The 13868-nt window shown below is 44.0% G+C and overlaps 1 protein-coding gene across 11 annotated transcripts in view; it reads right to left on the reverse strand.

Moving 5' to 3' along the window:
* The window catches only part of LOC144768502 (copine-1-like), an 854409-nt gene extending 842575 nt beyond the window's left edge, over nt 1-11834 (reverse strand). For 2 of the 11 annotated variants that reach the window (XM_078652218.1, XM_078652221.1), the window contains exon 1: nt 11697-11834. The gene's annotated coding sequence lies outside the window, so the exon portion shown is untranslated. The remainder of the gene's footprint in view (nt 1-11696) is intronic. The other 9 variants (XM_078652216.1, XM_078652219.1, XM_078652220.1 and 6 more) reach the window with 7 other exon arrangements.
* Nucleotides 11835-13868: the final 2034 nt, after the last annotated feature.

Below are 13868 nucleotides of genomic sequence, written 5' to 3' on the forward strand. Positions count from 1 at the left end.
GCCCATCAATTTAGGGTACCCAGAAAGCAACAGTCTACATTGCTGGTCCACCGCCATATGCAACAAAAACCGGTTGTACATTTTTTTTTAAATGAGCGGACTTTGTGGTGAAACGTACTCCACAAAAAACAGATTGAAATAAAGTAAAACTAAAGAGTTACAAAATAAAGCGGCAAAGCATTTCATTTACAAAATGTGAAACTGAACACACTTTACATCGGTGTGAGCGGGAATGTTTTACGAAACAACGGATCATGATATGGAGCACATATTGGTACAGGAACCAATGAGGCAACATCGGTTACTACTTGGGTGACAAATTCCCATTCACAATTTGTATGCAGAGAACTCCATCAAAAATCAGAATGAAGCTACACTAATTACGTACTAAGCATAATTCACATGCCAATAACATTTTCTTTTACAAGTTTATTGCCCTTACACACTGATGGAAAATCATTCCCCTTACATATTCCACTGCACTGCATTCCACAACGACCATGCTTTTCAAACCGGTCTCAAAGACTTGAACGTCCCCCATTCCCTCAAAGCCACCACATGTGATGTATTGCCCGCAAACCTTAAATTTAGCCCTTGCCCCAACTTAACGCCATCAACATCTCGCTCACTAAAGGCGTCCTCTCTGAAGTACTCACAACATGGCAGTTTCTGTACTCCAGTAAAAATCTTATTAGATCCTGATGACCAAGACAACTGCCAGAGCACCGCTCACTTACCCTTTAAGGGCAAAGCCACAAGAAAAACAATCTCTGGCCATCTTCAATATAACACCAACAATCTTAACTATTAATCTGCTTTAGATCATACTGCAGCATGTGCACTGCTACCTTAAAAATAGTCGGTAACTCCCTCTTAACCACAAATAAAGATGAACCCAACCACTTCATATTTCTGAATGTCTTAGTTGCCTTCAACACAGATCACCCTACCCTCATCCATACCCCGAAGTCTCAAATGATATTCACTGGGAACATTCTTTACAGGCTCTCTTCTTCCCTATACAGGGACACCAGTTTATTCATATGGGCAGAAGACCCTGATCAATTACAGTGTGCCATGGGACCTTCTGGTCTACGGCCATCTTCAACATCTACATAGAGGCCAAAAGGCAAGACTCCGTTTCAACAGCACTCTTCCTAATAAAGTGAGATCAATCCCCTCAGAGCGTAATTTAAGAACAGCCATTCAGTCTTAATACTCTTGCATCTGCAAAGCTCTGATCCACTGCCTTCCAGTCTCCACAATTGCCCCTTAAAGTCCATACTACAGGCTCACCAGGACTAATTAAGGGCCAGAAGAAATATGACCATGTCACCCAGACCCTGGGGAGCTCTTCCTGTTCCCAACCGCCATGTCCAAAAAGCAGTGGTACATTAGAAGGCAGGGCACTAGTAGACAGATGAAGATGTGCAAAAGAAGACAACAGGCCAGTAGTGCGCCAAGAACAATCACCTTAACCTTTACATAACTGAACCAGGTAGTGATGGGAATGAGTTGGAACATGACTGGAAAAGTACTGGACAACATTCTGGAGTTAGTCTCTTTTCCTAGTACCATGTCCCATACACAGATTAACAATCTGTGTTAAATGTGTTAAATGCTATCCCTAAATTGGAATCCAGGCGATAAAGTCAGCAACTTAGCTTGTACAATACTGAGCACCACAATGATTTCAGCACGAGGCAAGCTGGGAAGGATAACAGATGTGTCCTTAAATGTCTGGGAAAAGACCAAGTACAGTTAGACCGTGCCCTTTTTCCATAAGAGTAATCCTTTTCTGGATTCTTCGATTCCGGTGAAAAATGAACAGTTGACTATCAGATAGAGGACATTTTGGCTGGGACAAATGCCAGTCCGAGGTCGCAGAGGCACAAATGATTACATGTGGCTGGGTTTCTGATGTTTGTGTGACCCAATTTTTTTTGTGGCAAGGATCACATTTTCGTGCTCAAATTTTGAATAGCGGTACACCCTTTAACAAATTTTGGAGAGTACACCTATTGATGTCTATCGTATTAACCCAGTAACAACTTATTTTGAGGCGGATGAAGCACAGCACAGAGGATTTACTAATTCGAAGAGATTGACAGGTTGCCTCACTGCTTTGGAAGTAGCGCACAGAGCCAAGCCAATTAAAAGATGTATTGTGGTTTTTCTGCGGAGTAGACAGTACGCAGAATAGTACTCACATATTAGCTGTTTATCCAGATGACTTGGTCCTAAAGAGACCCCATCTTGTATCAAGGGTCGAAACGTCGCAATAATCCCCCCCACAAAAAAAAACCCGGTTCCCAGATTCATTATAATCAATGGAAACTGAGGATAGATCCACAGCATCCTAATATGTATATCTTAAAATTATGTACAGGACCAGATGCGTGATACAGTGTTTTTTGCATGGGTTATATACAGGGTCACTGGACTTATGCAGTTGTGAGGCGATTCATAGTTATGGGTTTGCCACATTCGCCACACAGGCCATACATTTTAACAAACAAGATTGCTTCTAGCACAAACTGTTCTAAAGTTACTTAAAACGCAGCGACATGTTGCCGTGCAGCCGAACTCGCTTTACAAAACTGGACTGGCGACTTTTCTCTCGCTAATGACTATATTTAGGTGTTCAACCAGAACTAATGAGGTGCAATCTAAGCCCAGACAGTTTTAACAAGTGTAAAAATAAGAAAGAAATAAAGTAATGCTATCACAAAATATGTTGCATTATGCCGCATAATTTAATCAACCATGCGGCATTATTGCAGTGGCCCTGGTTATACATGTTTGTTCACATATTTGAGCACTGCGTCGCCTGTACTTTTGTTCACAGTTACTTACCCACTGCATTTGAACTGTAAATCCATACTAGTGACAGTAATTTCCATTAGTCCTGGCTTTTATTCACATTTCAAGTAATAAGTTATTACTGGGTTAAAATGACACGACATGGACCAGTGGACTCACCAAAACTTGGTAAAGGTTGAACGAGTCAGACGGGGCACCGCACATGTAAGATACTGGCCCTAGTCACCTTGGATGGGCATATAGGGTTGCCTATGTGAAATTACAAATTTAGAAAAGTCACCTAGAACGATTAATGTATATTTAAATAGAAGACAAATTAAATTACAAGTCAGAAAAACGGTCCAATAAGGACTGGTTACACAAAGAAGCAGGATTAAGATACACATCAAAGGAGTGCTTCAAATACAATCTAATTATTATCACAAATTCCGTCAGCCAACTAAACCCAAACACGTTTAAAATCGAAAATTATATTTTTTCTGTAAACTATGCTAGATTAACAGAAAATTAACTAGACTTTGTAAGGTATCATTTATTTTACCATTACTAAAAAGGGTTGAGTGTCAAAGTTGCACACAAACGAATCTCAACACCAGCATGACTTTGTTTTGTTGCTTTAGCAAACATAACTTGGATGCTTAAATATACTTTCGCATTATTAAAGACAATTAACTTAGAAGTCATATTATGGTGGTAAATCATGCCCACTGGAAAGACAGAGGTAGTACTCAGATTCTTCCAAAGTAGGGCAACAATACCAATCACATCTAAATGTATAACTACATCACCGCATTTACTTTTAGTTGTTTTGCTTTTGGAATCAACAGCACCACAGAAAAGTCTGAACTTAAACACCAACATTAAAGAAATGTAAAAAAAGTTAGACTGGAATATAAGTTTTCAAGCACAAAATTATTACAAAGAAGAGTCGATGTGTTCGTTTTGATTTTCTTTTGTTGAACACCTTGCCTGCGGCGCCGATTCTCCCCCGGTGCTGAACATTCCATTTGCGGGTGTGGTCGTGACTGAACCATTCCGTCATGCGCACAGCTCAACCATGAGGCATGACGGAATGGTTCCGTCACAAGCATCAAAGGGGTTAAAACCCTTTTGAAACCGCCAACACGTTTCGTCCAAGCAAGGACTTCTTCAGGGCTTATAGTATGTATGTCATGCGCTTCCTGCAAGTGTTCCCCATGTGTTAAGAGCAAATGATTTTTGGAGTCAATTTGGAGAGTCCAACATTAAGGTATGTTTTATCTCAGGTAACGTTCCCTGTTCGATATATATCCGAATAACGTGTAATTCTCCGAGTCCGATCTTCCACGACGAGGGGCAGCGCTGCCCCTCGTCGTGGAAGAGCAGACTCCGAGAATTACACGTTATTCGGATATATATCGAACAGGGAACGTTACTTGGGCTAAAACATACCTTAATGTTGGACTCTCCAAATTGACTCCAAAAAGCATTTGCTTTTAACACATGGGGAACACTTACAGGAAGCGCATGACATGCATACTATAAGCCCTGAAGAAGTCCTTGCTTGGACGAAACGCGTTGGCGGTTTCAAAAGGTTTTAAACAAAAGAAAATAAAGGATTAAAACGAAAACGAACACAACATCAACTCTTTGTAATCATTTTGTGCTTGAGTACTTAATTGTTATACTTACTTGTAAACTGTGCTGGGCTACTTTTTTGCTCGTTGTAAATTTTGGGAAAGCTGGTTGTGTCTCGGTCAGCTACCCATCTATTGGAGGTATAGGGATTTGTGCCTCAAGCCCTTTTTGCACCTATGGATTTTACAGAATAGGGACGTTAGGACGAGTGCGGGCATCAATGCTTTGATTGCCAAATTTTTGTACTTTGGAATAGAAGTTTGTATTTGCCACTATAATTAATTCCGCTTTTTGAATGCTCTAACTTAAGTATCATTGGCGAGAGCGTATGCAAAACTAACTCATCCGTAGTTGCAAAATGCGGGTCCCCATGACTTAAAGGAGCGCAAACATAACATATGCAAACTGAGCACCAGACTAAAGTAATGAGACAAGTCACCTCCACCCACGGTATCTCAAAGATTAAAACGAACAAATGTACCCCAAAAGTGTACCTAATCAAAACAATAGCGTTTGTTTTATATCGCAGTTTGCATTTTTGAGTTTAATCAAAGAAAGGGGCAATTCAACTTGAATTCTGACATACAAATAGGCAAATCAGCACCAAAGTCCATACAATACATTAGGAAATGTGTGTAGTGCTAAAAACATCTAATTTATTGTCAATGTGATAAAGCTATTTATATATGCATGGGGTTTCCATATTCGTATACACCTATCCTTATCACTTGCAACTCATATACTATCTAACTTAAATGCTAGCGCCACAAAGAAATGACAACGGCGATCATAAAAGGCAACTGTATCATACATAATTTACACAATTTGAAAATTCATGATTACAACACGCAAAAGTGAACAAATAAATTAGATCAAGAAACAAATCTTTTCAACCTGAAAGCCTCTTACAGCAGCAAACACTGGGATCACCAACTTCGATTGCCACACAATATGGGCCCATTAACGCCCATGGTTTCTGCTTGACTGAAATCGGGAAATTAATATTGGCCGAGTAGCCCTACAGAGCAACCAAGCCAATATTTTAAAGCATAAAAAAAAACTATAAACGCCTCCAGTGAAAAGGAGTAAGCAATGCACTCAATTCAAGTTACTGTGCGCTACCCCACTACGAGACACATTAAAAAAAAAAAGTAGTCCTGCTAACCCCATCTGAGTTTGAATTTAGCACGAACACAGCTCAAGAGCCTTGTAGCGCTTTATACCAGCACAAAGGTCAGATTTTTTTAGGCACAGGTACAACAAGGGATTTGTAGTGAATATGTAGAGCACTGCAAGGCATAAGGAGTGTCGACGACATTCCGCTCACTACATCATGGGAGCTTTTCTCTGGTCAACTGCTTAAAAAATTTCCATGTATTACCTGAAAAATCATAATAGGTAACAACAACAACTGTGGAAATTAACTAAAATCCCTATGTAATTCCACACTTAAAAAAGCAGAGGCATCCAGGGAATGACCACCTACTCAACACATAGAAGCATGCCCAAAAGACACTTAGGAAAGCAATCTTTGTAGAGAATAAAAAAAGCTTTGAGCAGTTCTGAATAAAAATTGTATACAAGAGTAAAAACCATAACTCCAAGTCTTTTTGGTCTCTTGTCAACGGGAAAACAAAAAGAGGGAGGACAATGTAGTGCAAATATTCGCGAAGACGAATAGGTATCTTTTTTAACATCCCACTTAAAAAAAACTGAAGGTGGTTCACTGGTTAAACCACAAACGTTGGCTCTTCAGACTAACATAAATCAATCGCAGCTTCCCCGTGGTTTAATCCAAGCTGGGACATCTGAGCAACTCGTAGAATTTAACATCAGGACGCCATTGGTAATCGTCATCAAATCCCTGTCCCAGCAAGAAGTGCCTCCTCAACAGGTACCCAATACACCAGAAGGCCTAATTTCCATAACAGAATTTATTATAACCAAGGGCTGCTCAGACGGAGCTCCTAGGCCAAATGGTTTACCCCAGGCTCAGTACAAAAAAGACATTGACTCTTGGGCCAAACATCTGGCACCCTTACTGGGCCAAACATCCGGCACCCTTATTCAGCTACTGCTGGATAAAGCGGCTCATACCGGAATCTTGCTGCGGGGCTATTATATATTGAATCTATAAAAGTGGAAGAGGTCAGACCCCAAAAACGACAGGATGTTTACCCTTCTAGATGTTGAATCTAAATATTACGCTAAGTTGATCCTAGAAGACCTGTTGCTTTGGGCCACAAAAAACATCATACCTTTTAACCAGAGGGGATTTGTGGAAAAATCAGGAACCATTACAAACTTGCTTGCAATACCAGTCCTGTTGGATAAAGCGGTGGCCTCAGGAATGCTGATTCACTGTTTCGTCGACTTTAAGGCAGCCTTTGATCGTGTGCCCAGGAGCAAACTATGGTCCAAATTGCAGAAATGAGGGATTCCACCTGTGCTCCTACAAGCTATAATCCAGCTACATACAAACACATGGATCCGTAAAAAACTTGGAGATGGATCCCATGTTTCCAGGAAGATAAACACCTTGTGTGGAGTAAAACAAGGTTGTGTTTAGGCGCCTCTGCTCTTTAATCTCATCATTTCAGATCTATCACATGTATTTCAAGACGTCAACTCTTATCCCCCAAAACTCGCTGGGACCAGAATCAGCAACCTACTATATGCAGACGATCTTCTCTTGCTCAGTCACACCAGGGTCGGCCTTCTGAGACTACTCCATCAGCTATCTCTCTACACCACCAAAGATTAGCTGGAACTGAACCCTTTTAAAGACAAAGGCAATCACATACGGGTCAAGGAAATATCAAGGCGGCCGATGGCAATACAATGGTAAAAGTATTGACAGGGCCGCCTCATACAAACACTTAGGGCTCTATGTGGACAGAAGGGACATGTTCCTAAAACACAGACGAGGTAGAAGCCTAAGCTCTGACAATCCATGTAGCCTCACTAACCTTGCAAAGCAGCTATCCGGCCCAAGCTTGACTCCTCTAAAAAGCGCGATGAAGGCAAAAATTCTCAATGATCTCTCCTATGGTCAAGAGATTATGAGGGGGAAAGATAACAGTCTTGTGAACAGAACAATAAGAATGTTTAAGCTAGTTTTGAGCCTTCCGAAAACATAATCCCCTGCCCAAATAAGACTGGAGTTTGGTCTCCAAGATCATCGAGTGGTGGGGGCTGCAGCATTCATCAAGTTGTGTAATAAGCTACACACGTCCAGAGAAGGAAGCTTTGAGGTTATACTGAGGCAAGAAATATCAACCAGTCAGCTTGGGCGATCATACCGATATTACCTACAAGACTTCGCCTGGACAGTTATATCAGGGTTTAAAGCAGGGGTTGTGGTGCCATACTGGTCATGTGCCTATGCAGTGCACTGGGAAAAAGATTTTTGGCCCTCAGAACGGGAGAATAGCCCTTTCTGTACCAACTACCAGGTTGGCGCTGTACAAACAAGTTCAAGTTTAAAATGTATATAGCGCACTACTCACCCAGAGGGTCTCAAGGCGCTTGAGGGAGGGGGGGTACTTTACTTATCGAATATCCAAGTTTTTAGTTGTTTTCTGAAGGAGAGGTGGTTCTGTGTAAGGCGGAGGTAGGTGGGGAGAGAATTCCAGGTCTTGACCGCTAAGTAGGAGAAGGATCTTCCCCCCATGGTGGATCTTTGGATGCATGGAGTTGCGGCGAGGGCTTGATTGGTCGATCGTAGTTGGCGGGTGGGGGTGTAAAAGGACAGGCGCGTGTTGAGGTATTCGGGTCCTAGGTCGTAGAGGGCTTTGTGTGCGTGGGTGAGGGGACGGAACGTTATTCTCTTATTGACGGGAGCCAGTGGAGGTCTTTCAGGTGCCCGGAGATGTGAGCTTTGGGGGGGGGGGGGGGGGGGGGGGGAGTCTGGCTGAGGCGTTTTGGAATGCGTTGGAGTTTTTTCTGTAGTTTGGCTGTGGTTCCGGCGTAAAGGGTGTTTCCGTAGTCCAGTCGGATCAGACCAGTGCATGGGTGACCGTCTTTCTTGTTTCGGTGGGGATCCAACGGAAGATTTTTTTGAGCATACGTAGGATGTTGAAGCATGATGATGAGACGGCGTTGATTTGTCTGGTCATCGAGAGGGAGGAGTCCAGGATGAAGCCCAGGTTGCGTGCGTGGTCCGTTGGTATGGGTGCGTTTCCCAGGGCCGGTGGCCACCATGAGTCGTCCCAGGCGGAGGGGGATGATCCTAAGATGAGGACTTCCGTTTTGTCCGAGTTCAGTTTTAAACGGCTGTTCTTCATACCCTCGGCTACTCTTTCATTCCTTCGTGTAGGTTGGTTTTGGCGGTGTTTGGGTCTTTGGCGAGGGAAAGGATCAGCTGGGTGTCGTCTGCGTAGGAGATGTTGTGTTGGCGCGCGATGGATGCGAGGGGACTCATGTATACGTTGAAGAGAGTGAGACTGAGTGATGATCCTTGTGGTACGCCGCAGATGACTTCGGTGGCCTCTGATCTAAAAGGGGGAGGCGGACTCTCTGGGTTCTTCCGGCGAGGAAAGATGATCCAGTCCAATGCTTTTCCTTGTATTCCGACGTTGCTGAGGCGTTGTATAAGGGTGCTATGACAGACTGTGTCGAAGGCTGCGGAGAGGTCAAGTAGGATGAGGGCAGCTGTTTCTCCGTTGTCCAGTAGAGTTCGAATGTCGAACATATAACCTGAAAGGGGTGTGGTAGCAGTAAGTAAACGATTAAACACTGGGTATGCCTTTGCCCTGGACTCATTAACAACCGAAAGATTATGCTACGGGGTGAAGGGAAGAAACTTGGGGTTCACTCTGTCCACAAGCCATCATTACCTCTATGAACCCATATAATCCAATGCTTAACCGCATGCGTGCGGCCGTTTTTCCCGCGGTATGCGGCATTTTTCAGATTACCGCGTTACATGACGAGCTCAGCTCGTCATCAGCACACGGTAGGTAACGCTGATGACGAGCTGAGCTCGTCATCAGCATGGAAGGGGTTAACCTTTGGTTCACCAAGTTTGTCGCAAAAGCAGTAAAAAGGCTTACACTCTGTGAGAGGTAGTGATTCGATAGTTCATTTGCACCAGGCAGCACTAAGCAAGCTGCGTTGTTAACTTGTTACTATATTGTATTGCTTGATAGCTGTATTTTGCAGGTGGCCCCTTTCTACAGTCCCCTGCCTTGTGTGATCGCAAAACCTTTACCATCTTTTGCATGGATTTACCTACTTATAAATGGAACTGCACCCATTAGTGGAATTGTTAGTAGTATTTTAGTAGCGACTAGTGCCTGCCACTCATTTTAGCATGATGTTAAAACTAAAATTAATTATTACAGTTTTAGCTGCGTCTTTACCATAAGGATCTCTGGTTTAACTGCTGCCCACATTTAAGTAGCCTGAACTCCGAGATTATGACGATTCTTAACAGGTGGCGATTAGGTTTTAAACAATTACGTATTGTTAAATATCATATTGCTCCTGTACCCGCTATTTACATGTGACGCTATTAATGGATTATAGGGCTGTACCAAGAGCAAGGCAATAAGGTAAGCAAAGACACAGAAACTCAGTTAATGTTCCTTTTTATTTGTCCTGCATGTGTAAATATTTTAAAAATTGACTGACACGTTTTTATCGTTCTATGTCCATCATTGTAATGATTTTTATTAATCAAACAAAGTATTACGAGTCAGTAAAGATTTGCCTACCATTACAGAATTTGGAGCAGACGCCGGGTCTCGAACTTGGCGCCCCAGTTCCAGAGCCGGCAGTCCTGCTGTAAAGCCACATCCTGGGCAGTTGAGTAGCATGGAGGACGGCTCGAGTTTTGTAGGCGGTGGCCCCCCTCCCTCCGGGTCTCGGCATAGAGACCTCTTCCTCCCTAGCACCACCACTGTGGTAGTCACAGTGCGGCAAAGGGTGTAGCTACACCTCTGATTCTGGACTAAATGACATCCTGTTGCAGACTAAGGCTCTGAACGTCCACCACAGTAACAGGGAAAATCAACATATCGCTGTCACAAAGATTGAAAACTATCAATAAAGAAAAATAAGTACAACCCCAAATATTGGTTAACTGCTTATCAGATGTAACTACTGAATCGCTGCCTCGTCTACAACGTACACAGGAAAGGGTAGCAACCAAAAGTAAAACATTCATTTAGGGGGAAACAATTCATGTCTTAATCCATTTGTCATGTTAATTAGAGGTTATAAATTATATATGTCAGTCATCTCTATACAGAGGATTGTTAATATCACGGGGGATCCTAAACCACGAATATTCAAGCTGAATAGCTGGCTTGCCACCCAATCGCATTTTGGCGGTTTCTTAATTTTAGGTTTAAAAAAACGGAAACCCGCATTTTATTCACTCGTAAGGCCAAAATAATCTAAGTCATTCGGTGTATCCATAGTTATTTTACTCCAGAATAAATGAGAACCAAAACGTTCCGTTACATATTACACTTTGTTAAGCACATACTCGAAGACCGTGTTTACAACTTGAACCGTCAAAATACCACCTACGTTGCGGAATTAGTAAGCAAAATTCCCAACCAGCAGGGGAAAAAAGTGTAATGTACGGCAAAGAAATAGATAACGTTTTAAGGAACAAAAACATTAGCAACCACATGGATTGAAGAGCGATTACCTGCAAAGGTTACCTAGAGGGCCCAAAACAAAAAAAACAGCAGCCTTCAAAATCATTTCACGACATGTATAATTGGAAAAACTAAGCTTCTATCAAGCTGTCGAGGTTCTCCCTACTAGGCCCTGAGCCATTTGCACCATATTCAGGACGAAAGCTCCCCTAAAGCAGCTTGCAGGTTCTTCATTTCCCCACAATATCCAATTAGTTACAAATAATACGTCCGATTTTTTGTGCCCTGCTTGCCTGCACCACCGTGCACCTCCCTTCATGCCGCACCCATGGCTCTCATCCCATTACTACACATTCCAAGTGCTGTCGCTCCAGGTTTGCCAAAACACGGCTGTTACCGCTTCCTGATGAAACCTCGTGCGATTCAAACTCCATTAGTTCTTGTTGGGCATACTCACGATGCGCCCATTACGCCCACTCACACTCCCCCTGCCACACACTTTAACCACGTCTTCACCACCACCTTTGCATTAGATCGCCCCGATTAAACTCTATTCGTTCCCTGCATCACACATTTTGAACGGCCGAAGTTTGGAAAACAGCAAACAAAAAAAAAGGGCTCCCGTTTCATGCCACCCGCTCTTACCGCGGGTCCCTGCTCAGACAATCGAGCGACGACACTAGCTCTGCTCCGGCAACACACAAAATGGCTGCCAACGAGAGCCCAGCAGAAAAGAGCCAGGGAATGACGTCAGGAGAACTAAGCTCAAGTCAGGTGGGCGGTATGACTACCCTGTGTGGGTGGAGCGAAGTCAAAAGATGCGCCATTGTGAGGCCAGGCATTTCCATTCCTATCCATGGCGATGCTCTTTGAGCACACAATGTAATGGAGCACATGATGCATACATGCCAACCCTCCCGATTCAGGCGTGAGACTACCGATTTGAAGGCTAGTCTCCCGCCTCCCGATTCCTGCAAGCAAAAACCCGATTCCTCGGGGTTTGTTGACAGGGCGTTTGTGTGAAGTGCTAATTTTTCCAGCAATAGTCAAAGTGGCCATGCAGGGGCTCTCGATGGGGTGAAAAAACAACAAAGGGTCATTAACAAGGCAATAGTCTTTTGAAGACCTGTGAAGTAGGGGGGGGGCGTGTGTGTGCACAGGAAGCTGTTTTCGGCTGGGGTGTCACACAGGGGCGGGGGGGGGAGGGGGGGACAACACTTGCATCACCCTCTCAGCCTGCCATTGCGCTCCATGCTTGTAAAAGGTAAGAAAAAAAACGTACATTTGTGTTTCAAATGTCCAATCCTGCAGCAGCACACTTCCAAAGCCCATACACGCCAGTAACCCGATTTGAAGCCCCATTCTCCCGATTTTAAAAAAAAAATCTCCCTCTTTGCTCTTCTGAAATGTTGGCATGTATGCATGATGGGCGAGCCAGCAAATTAACGGGGAGACCCAGGCGCGCGACGCCCATTGAGCTAAAGGAGCATCAGCCCGCCCCCCCCCCTGCCCCCACTCATCGTCTTAGCCTGGGTTGCTGCAGCTCGAGCAGCTGTGGACTCCGCTGTTTTGTGCAGTGTCTGGAGTCTTATCTCTGGCACGCCCACGTTTTTCACAGGTTTTTAAAGACAATTTACATACATTTGTAAACTGGTTACCAAGGCATAGTGTTATTTTCTGGTTCCAGTACCCTCTGGGCCCCCACTCTGCCTATTCCTGTAGAATACTGTATTTCAATGAATCGCTGACTCAGTTGTAAGGTTAAACGCTTGTTTATTTTAACAATTAAACTTCCCTGAAGAGCGCCGAGCCGGCGCTGTTAACCGTCTCTGCTTGCGCCTCCTAATGAGATGTGCGCGCATCATTTCCCCAAGATGGCCGCCGCACGTCACGTCCTTACGTGACGTGCAACAACTAGCATACATGCCAACATTTAAGGACCAGGAAGTGGGAGATTTAAAAGAAAAAATCGGGAGAATGAAAATTCCCCATTGACTTCTGTTGTAGAAAATGCAATTTCAGGCGGGAGACAGCTAAAATAAAGCCATTTTTGGCTTTTAAAATCGGTAGTCTCCCGCCTGAATCGGGTCTGTTGGCATGTATGCAACTAGTGCGCCACTGCATATCTCCCCTTTTTCTACACATTGAATGAGACACTTACAGTTCGCTGTCCATGTTGTAATCTCGAAACCTGGAGGGTCTCACCACAGATCTTCCGCTCCGGGTCACCCGGACTGGGTTCGCCGGGGCCCCTTGCCTCTATATCTCGATGCCTCCTTCTTCTCTCAGCGCAGCCGCGCCCATGTCCATACTCCTCCTTCGTAGGTCCATATCGGCTCCTAGGTTACTGTTCTCGCTTCTTTCCTCCGGTCGTTCATCTCTGGCACTTCCCCCTTCTTGCTGCTCACTTGTACATTGTTCTTTTCCTATCTGCGGGTCTTCCATGTCTTCCCATTCAGTTCCATTTTGCTCCCATTGCACGATCTTGTTACACCTGGCCATGCGGTCCTGGGACCACACATTCCCGTCACTCAGCAGGGCCGCTCGGTCGTACACTTCCTTGACTTGCATGGGCCTGCTGTATTTACTGTCTCCCTTCTTCTGTAGAGTTGCCAACTTTACTCTTACCCACTCGCCCTTTTCCAAGCTTGTCCCTTTTACATTCTTCCGTTTGTTGTAGTGGTTGGTATAGATGGACTGTGCCTTTTCCAGATTGGCACGTACCACCGCAGGAGACCATTCGCTGGTGATAACCTTCTCTTTCCAAATCCGGTTGTCATGCGTGAAGGGTTCACGCCCTCTCAAAATCTGGAATGG

Source organism: Lissotriton helveticus, chromosome 7 (assembly GCF_964261635.1).
Source record: "Lissotriton helveticus chromosome 7, aLisHel1.1, whole genome shotgun sequence".
NCBI lineage: Eukaryota > Metazoa > Chordata > Amphibia > Caudata > Salamandridae > Lissotriton > Lissotriton helveticus.